This window comes from Solanum verrucosum, unplaced genomic scaffold (assembly GCF_900185275.1).
Source record: "Solanum verrucosum unplaced genomic scaffold, falcon-dt-bn FXZP01000151.1, whole genome shotgun sequence".
NCBI lineage: Eukaryota > Viridiplantae > Streptophyta > Magnoliopsida > Solanales > Solanaceae > Solanum > Solanum verrucosum.
Window position 1 is genome coordinate 541908 of NW_026020202.1, and position 9228 is coordinate 551135.

Below are 9228 nucleotides of genomic sequence, written 5' to 3' on the forward strand. Positions count from 1 at the left end.
TCTAGATTTTAGTGTAGGTAAAGTTACTAGAATTTGGAACACCATACAATACCTCCCACTAGAGACTTGCAAGGAGAGCCACCATGTTCTACACACACCAAGTCCATAAGCAACAACTGATATACAATGAGTTTACGATATTTTTAACACATTTCACTTAAGAGTTGTGTGTGTCTAGGGACAATTTGTATTGGTATTTTATATGTTTTTATCATGATTGCAAGATATATGTTCAGATGCGGAAGTTGAGAGACACTGTTGAAGAATGTGCATAAAAGGGCATCTACATATGTGATTGACGGACCATAGGTCCAATCAAGTTCCATAGATGGTGATCGTAGATGGACGGCAAGGCATGAAGGAGATCAGGGAACTCTTGACTAAGTGTGGAACCACGATTGCAAACGACGGACCGTAGATCGACCTACGGGCCGTACTGCAGTTCCGTCAAATCATTCAGAGAGAGGGTTCCAGTTCTGATTTTCAAGATTATAAGTATGGAGCTACGGAGGAGGATCCATAGACCGTACATCAAACCACGGTCCGTACTGTGACCGTCGGTTGAGTCAAAGAGTGAAGATTTTGAAACTGAAAATATTGCCCAAGTCCTGAGCCACAGAAGGGACCTACAGACCGTAGGTCAATCCATGGTCCGTAGGTCAATGTCGTAGATCGAAACCTCGTCCTAAAACATTATTTCCTTATTTCGTTTCATTTTTAGTTAGGACTTGTTTTTCTATATATAGGGTATGTAAACATCGTTTTAGGGGGGTTAGAATTTATTATTTTAGTTCTAGTTTTTGACTTTGGAGATTAACTTGTAACTTTAGCAATTCTTAATTTCCTAAGTTCGTTTTGAAGATTTTGACTTTGAAATTCAAGTTGAGATTTTGTGTTTATTATTCTCATTACGTAAGTTCATGATATCTTTATCTAAAAATATGAATTGTGTTCTTGCTACTATGGGTAACTAAATCCACAACTAGTGTTGTGGGAACCATGAGCGAATAACAAAGTATGAATAGTAACTAAGTAATTCTTGAATAGTGTTATTGCATGCATTGATAATTCTTTTGTTTAAAAGTCTTTTTAACTAGTGAACACATTAGAACTCACCTTGTTGCTACTTCCTGGACTAAGGAGGTAGTTAATAAGAAAAGAATTATCAACATAGATTTAGTGTGATACTATCTAATAGTCTAATGTTGATTTGTGCGATGGTGAAAACTAAGCCATACATCGATGTGATGTCTAATATGAGGTAATGGTAAGGGTTAGTAAATTATACACACGTAGCCGGACCAAAGTGCGGGGTGAAATTATGTTTAGATTAGATTGTATTGATGTTATTTATGATTATCTATACTTATTCATGTTGAATTGTTGGTATATTGATGAGTTGAATATTATGGCCTTATGAGCAAAGTTATGGGTTGATCCCTTTGTTTATGGAATTGTACTTCGATTATGTTTATGATATTGAATTACATTGTTGATTCCTATTGCTACCTATGTCAATTGATTATGAATTGTTGAGGATTGATCCATGGTGATCATGGCTTGGAGAATCGGTAAGTTGACCTAACTTCTAGTCTATAGTATGAGAATTGATGTTGTGTGGTTTGATCCACTTATGGTGGAGGTGTTCACTTCTTGTCTATCTATGCATGTTGAGACCATGGCCTTGAAGGCAATAGATGGGAAGTGAATTGATGATTATGATGCCTATGTTTATGAAGTTATGTTATGAAGGTTATGTATGGAATACTCAATGCTAGCATGATGTTTAAAGTGTGTTGATGATGAGGAGTATAATGTGAATGATAATGTTAGGGATAATGTGTGGTCTACATGATTGATTATGTTAGGTACTATTGTGGAAATGACCCCTACCTATATGACCCATATATGAATGTTTGATCATATATATGTTAGGAGTACCTATTCAATGTTGAATGTGTCCTTGTCTCCTATGATGGAGTGTTGGTGTGTGGTCTAGAATCCCTAAGGGCTTTATATGTGAATTGCTCATGAATTGGGGACATTGTGAATGTGTTGTGATCCCTTTAAGGGAAGAACACTCAATATCAATGTTGTTGCTAATATGTCACTATGAGGACCAATATGCACACACACTCTACATGTATAGCTATGAATACGATGTGTTATGGTGTCTATTGAGAAGTGAACTCTTATATGCACCCTTACATTTTGTTATGCATGCAAAGTGTATGATTAGCAAGGTATGAATATGTGTTGTATAAAGGTGGTTATGTGAAAGGCTTTCTCACATATGTACACATACGTGAATGAATGAATAAGGTTTATGATAATCTTGTGAAAGTGAATCTCTTGAAAGGTTTCCTTAATTGTATTCTAAACTAGACTATGTTATGAATATGGTATGATTATGTGACAGGTCATTCTCACATAATGTAGGTTCTACAATGAAAGGTCATTCTCACATTATGTAGGTACTACGATGAAAGGTCATTCTCATCTTAGAAACCTTTGAGCTATATGATATGATTGATTAAGTCCCTAAAGCCTACTTTATGAACTAATGTTAAATAAAGGTTTAAAGATGTTTAAAAAGGGAGTTGGATCTTAGCACCGAGTGAACATGAAAAATGAGAGTGGGGGCTTCATCTTTAGCAAGTCCGGCTTCCCACAAGAGAACCTTCACGTTTAGCAAGTCCGGGTTCCCAACATAGATGTTGTCTCATGAGATGGAAACCTCCACGCTTAGTAAGTCAAGGTCAATCTCCTTTTCCATATCTATGTGCCCCCATAGGTATTAGCTTAGTGGATCCACTAGATAGTTATTATGGATGTAGGTCCTACTTTGGCAAGTAGTACCCTCTCTTTTTCGTGTGGGAGTAGAACACCGGATTCCATGTAGCTTACATGGTCTATGTCGGTTATGGCAATATCTCCCGAAAGTTAAGAAATGAACTAAGATAATAATATGAACTCTAGTCATGATTTCTTGAAGAGTTACTTAGTGTAGGTAGGACTATGGACCCTACTTATGCATTGCACAAGTGTACTCTAAGGGAGGTTATGATTAGGCTCTTTATGTAATGAAGACTATGGTCTATGTATGTTAATATGAAAGCATGTTAAGGTTTAATTTACTTATGTCAAGACATGAAGTATGTTTATGCATGTGAATTACACTTATGACTTCTTAATGGATTTGCTTAGTATATGTGGAGGTATGGGACTCCATGTGTACAATGCACAAGTGAACTTGTGAAGGGGTTGTGAGGGTGGTTTACCTATGATATGAACTAAATGGGTTATGACTAATGATGTAGTAAATGAATGAGTCCTTACATGATGTTATGAAGTATGTTGGTCTTATGTCCAATGTTAAATGAAGATGTTATGACTTGTTGAATATGATGTGCCTAGTCTATGGTGGCTTCCTAGGAACACTTAGTGTGAGTAGTATTATGGGATGCTACTTGCACATTGCAGTAGTGTGACTTGGGGGTTGTCTTAGGTGATGGTGCCTATGTGAAGACTATGTCTTATGGTGTGCTTATGACTCTATGAATATATGTGGTTGGATTGATAAAGGCTATATGTAAGTTCACCTTTGGTAACCTTAAGGCAATACATTACACCAAGTATTCCCTAAGGGTTGCTTGAGGAAAGGAGTTAAGATAAAGAGCAAGGTAATGTATTGTATGCATTGAATGTGCCTAAAATGTTATAAGTGGCTCTATGTGCTATTATGAATGGTTTCCGTGTGTATGATGATGTATGTGGTTTATATTGTGCCTATGTACTAAATGTTCTTGAAGTTTCTCTAAAAAGGCATGATGCATAGTTTCCAACTAAATGTCCCTTTAAGAGCATGTTTTGCATGGTTATCATACTTAGTGCATTCTTGTACTAACACCACTCTTCTTCATCTTTTTACACTAAGTGTAGGTGACTAAAGGGCCTTTCCTAGAAGTGATGAGCTTGGCTTACTATTCCCAAGTTCGGGTGTGTCCTTAAAGATTCAAGGACCTTTATGTTAAAGAGTTTCCTTAAGTTCTATGTACTAGATAGTAGTTTTTTTTTGTATTGTAAGGGCTTGTCCCTCTTGTGTTGTAGTCATGTTTTAAGATGGCTACCTTGAGACATAGTACTCCAATTTTTGTATTAAAGGTTTAATGAGGTGACTTTTATGTCTTGTGTTATATTATGAAAAAGTTTTAAATTTTCCGCTATTTTTCTATAATAAATGCTATGACGAATGCTAAGGGCTTGTATAAGACCTCCAAGAAGTCGAATACGCCGGTAACGACTAGGGGGTGCTCTCGGGTCGTTACATTTCGGCTCTAAGGATGGTTCTGCTTCTGGCTTTGAGTCTGGTTCTGCTTCCGGCTCTGAGTCTGCCCCTGCTTTCGGCTCTGCCACTGGTTCCAGTTCACATGATAGGGCTGCCTCATCTGGTGAGGCTACTAGTTCGGGGAAAATTCCAATTCCACCTAACACCGACCCTGCTCTGGTTGCTGAGGAGCCTAATAGATGGTGCGTGGAGGGCCAATGGTAGATCTACAGGGATGCCAAGATGTTGAACGAAAAAAAAATGTCCCGGCTAATCAGAGAGGAGCGCAGAGTTCTCATAGGGAGCCTACACACTGTACCCGACATCCACCTGCTCTTTCAACATCATAAGTGTGAGTGGATGGGTAAGGAACTAGGAACATACAACAAGAAAATCGTGAGGGAGTTCTATGCTTCCTACACAGCCACTCTTTGAGGCTCTATTCAGAAAAAAGGCCAATCCCAGGGCCCATACACTACTCCAGGCTACACTAATGCGAGGGTTTTCTATGGATATCTCTGAGAACACCATTTGTCGGTTCCTCTAAGTCCCTAGCCCTGGCCATACTTGGGCACTCAACACAGCCGAATTTGAATACAGATGGAACATCATGCGGGACGGGGAGTTCCAGCGGAGTGCCAAAAAAGGGATATTGTATTACATTGGTTGGCTCGTTATATTGCTACTGACGGAGAGCGAGCCGAGTGGGTCACCACTCCGGGCTTAAGCATCAAGAAGGCCACTCTCACATTTGTGGCTAAGTTTTTCTGGTTGTTGGTAAGAAATCGAGTTTCTGCCACAAAGGCTGATAATGCACTCACTTGGGACCGTGCGATTATGGTAGCATCATTGGTTGCAGGGTTCGAGATTGATTTTTCCCGCATGATCATTGCGGAGATTCATGAGAGGGATTTCAAGGCCTCCACCACTTACCCTTTTCCTTGCCTAATCTTTCAGTTATGCAGGGACTCTGGAGTGCTGATCTGGCATTGTGACAAGTTTATCCGGGCAACGGGGACCCTGGATATAAGCTTGATTTGGGATGAGGCTAATATGGCGGAACCACACCGGGAGTCGCAGGTCGAAGTACTCCCTTTGGGAGCAGATTTTGTAGATGATGTGGAGTAGATGCAAGGTGATGACCTTGCCCTTCCAGCCCACACTGATAATGCCCCGACCTCCCCATCTCATGCCGCTAGTCGAGCCCGTAGCTCATCCAGAGTCACCCTATCTTCAGGAGCTGCTGTGGTGCCCTTGGCCCGAGTTTAGAAATTGGAGGCATAGATGGCCACACTGCTTTATCATGTGAAGCCATGGATACAGAAGTCTATTGCAGAGTCTGAGGCTAGGATGGAGCGGAGGATGGAGAGCATGATGGACCAGAAGGTCCAGCCCATTCATAAGCGCCTAGATGCTTACAAGTTGAGATTCCTCGAGGGACCAACCCCTACTACCGATCTGTCCTCTTTTCGGACCGAGTTAGATAGTCTCTGGGCCGGCCTTGATGCCATCATTGCACACCCAAAAATGAGCCAGAGTCTGCACCTACTCCATTGGTTGATGACACCGTGCTTGATGCCTTATTCAGCAATGACATATCACAGCCTGAGCCCACCTGTGCTCGAGTGAAGAGGCACCATTCTAGTCACATTTCTGAAACCACTGAGGATGCTCGAGCTAGGAAGCGGAAACGTCAGCAGAATGAGCAGGCTAGGAAAGGCTCCATTGTAGATAAGGAGTTGCGCCAGCAGAGGGCTCATGAGAGTATGATTGGAGCCTCAAGTTCTAGGCCCACCACTAAGGCCATGACTGCCGTGGGAGATGATGTTAGCACCACTAATGGTGCTGTTAGAGTGACTGCTAGCACTACTGATGGTGCTGAGATAGATGATATGGGCACTACTGAGGGTGACCCAGGTATTGTTCCAGCGGGCTCCGGGAAATCGTACCCACCTTCTTGTTGATAGTTCGTCGGCGCTTTGCGCCACAAGTTTGTTTCACCCAATCCATTACTTTTTACTATTTTTTGTGCGCATTAGGGACAATTACACTAATTTTTTGTTGGGGTGGGGTAAATGGATTGTGAGTGATAGGGTGAAGTCTGAGTAACCCAACTCATAATCCTCTCTTGGGGTTTTCTTGCCTGTGTTCTTTCCCCCAAGAGACTGCTTAATATCGGTTGAACCAACATGTGTTAGGATTGTATGTGCGGAAACATGAGAAAGAATGAAGCATGATGGCATAAGCTTTTTGAAACAAATGATACCCGTCCAAAACTTGTGATATGTGCTAAAATATGTAGGCTAGAATGAGTTGAATGTGTTGGCTCTAAGTATGACATGATAATGAACCAACTTGATTTCATGACTTAAGATAAAACTTGAACTAGGTAATCTGATAATGAAACTATGTACCAAGAGTGTGTGAGAATAATTGATTATTCAAACAGTTTTTGAGCCAATCTAGAACTTGCCCGATTAGTCCTGCTAAGATAATCTACTCTAGAGGCTAGGAAGTGATCATAGGCCCTTGTTCATATAAGTCCACTAATTGCCTAAAAAGAATCCAACCAGATGAAATAAAAGCTCCCTTTGATCCAAATGCTTTGAGCTTGAATTAGATCATTTCTTACTAAACCCCTAACTCACCTTCATGTAATCTAGTGTTTTGGCCCTGGTCCTTCCTTGGACATGTGCAGCTCGACTTAGGCCAAAAGCCTAAGTTGAGGATGGCTAATGCAAAAAGTGACCTCAATTTTTGCCCTGATCTGACGTCAGATATTGTGCACCTCAACTAATGGAAAATCCATTAGTTGAGGGTGGCTATGCAAGAGGAAACCAAAAGAAACATGGGTGTGAAAAGAGTTTGGTGTTGAAAAAAAAAAGAGAAGCGGATGTGACTTTGTTCCAAAGAAAATGAATAAAGTATCAAAAATAAGGAAGAAGAAGAAAGTGAAAAATGAAAGGCTGCAAAGTCTAAAGTCACATCCATGCGCAAACAAATATGGGAAAAAGGTTAAAATGGAAGGATGTCAAAAATAGGTCAAGGAAGAGGTAAAACAAAAAGCTAATGCAATGTCAAGGAGGGCAGAAAGTCACTAAAAAGTTACTCAAATGTACCACCCTGACCTTGAGCCTACGTTACAATCTAAGAAGGTCCTATCGTGATCCTAGCAACTAGTTTGGAGAGTCTAAGCAGTGAAAATAAGGGCAAGCCTATGGTATTGAGCACTAACAGTACTTGTAATTACTTCTGAGCATGAGTGTTGAGTGAATCCTTGTACATAAAAATCATATTTATTGTGTGAAAAAAGGGATTTTGTTTGAATTAATGGAACTAGTTACATTGTCGGAGAGTTGGTACCTTGGTGATAGTAAAATAGTGTATGTTGTGTGTTGATTGGTCGAACTTTGTCATGTTTTGATCCACACAAGTTAGCTTGTTGAGTCTAAGAGAAAAGATTTGCACTCAAAAAGAGAGTCGGGGTAGAGAGCCATGTGATTGATTGTGCTTGGATTGCTTGCTTCTATACACGTGTCGTTTAGAGTCTTAGTGCCTCGCTTGAGGACAAACAACGAAATTAAGTTGAGGGTGTTGATATACCATGACTTTACGGTATTTTTAATATATTTCACTTAAGAGTTGTTTGTGTCTAGGGCCATTTTGTATTGGTTTTTTTATATGTTTTTATCATGATTGCAGGAAATAAGTTTAGATGCGGAAGTTGAGAGACACAACTGAAAAATGTGCAGAAAAGGGCATCTACGGATGTCATTGATGGACCGTAGGTCCAATCACGTTCCGTAGATGGTGATCGTAGATGGATGAGCAAAGGCTCGAAGGGGATCAGGAAATTCTTGACTAAGTGTGGAACCGCGGTTGGAAATGACGTACCGTAGATCGACCTACGGGCCATATTGTAGTTCCATCAAATCATTCAGATAGGGGGTTCAAGTACCTAATTTTCAAGATTCTAAGTATGGTGCTACGGAGGAGGATCCACAGACCGTAGATCAAACCACGGTCCGTATTGTTGATCCGTCGATTGAGTCAGAGAGTGAAGATTTTGAAGCTGAAAATATTGCCTAAGTCCTGAGGCACGAAAGGGACCTACAGACCGTAGTTCAATCCACGGTCCATAGATCAGTGTCGTAGATCGAAACCACGTCCTGAAACATTATTTCCTTATTTTGTTTCCTTTTTAGTTAGGACTTGTTTTTCTATATATAGGGCATGTAAACCTCGTTTTATGGGGTTAGACTTTATTATTTTAATTCTAGTTTTTGGATTTGGAGATTAACTTGCAACTTTAGCAATTCTTAATTTCCTAAGTTCATTTTGAAGATTTTGACTTCGAAATTCAAGTTGAGATTCTGGGTTTATTCTTCTCATTACGTAAGTTCATGATTTCTTCATCTAAAATATGAATTGTGTTCTTGCTACTATGGGTAACTAAATCCACAACTAGGGTTGTGGGAACCATGAGCGAGTAACAAAGTAGGAATAGTAACTAAGTAATTGTTGAATAGTGTTGTTGCATGCATTGATAATTCTTTCGTTTAGAAGTCTTTTTAACGAGTGCACATGTGAGAACTCGCCTAGTTGCTACTTTATGGACCAAGGAGGTAGTTAATAATAGAAGAATTATCAACATAGATTTAGTGTGATACTATCTAATAGTCTAATGTCGATTGGTGCGAGGGTGAAAACTTAGCCATACATCGATGTGATGTCTAATATGAGGTAATGGTAAGGGTTAGTAATTTATACACACGTAGCCAGACCAAGGTGCGGAGTGAAATTCTCTAGTTGTCGGACCAAGGATTTAGAGATACCTAACTTATCAGTTTGCATGTAATACACTAGGAAAGGATTACTATTACTAGGATTACCGAGTTATG

General features: G+C 40.0%; 1 protein-coding gene across 1 annotated transcript in view; it reads left to right on the top strand.

The window, feature by feature from the left end:
- Positions 1-4738, top strand: part of LOC125830054 (uncharacterized) — a 155314-nt gene extending 150576 nt beyond the window's left edge. Inside the window, exon 13 of the transcript XR_007443126.1 lies at positions 4729-4738. The gene's annotated coding sequence lies outside the window, so the exon portion shown is untranslated. The remainder of the gene's footprint in view (positions 1-4728) is intronic.
- The last annotated feature ends 4490 nt before the right edge of the window (positions 4739-9228 follow it).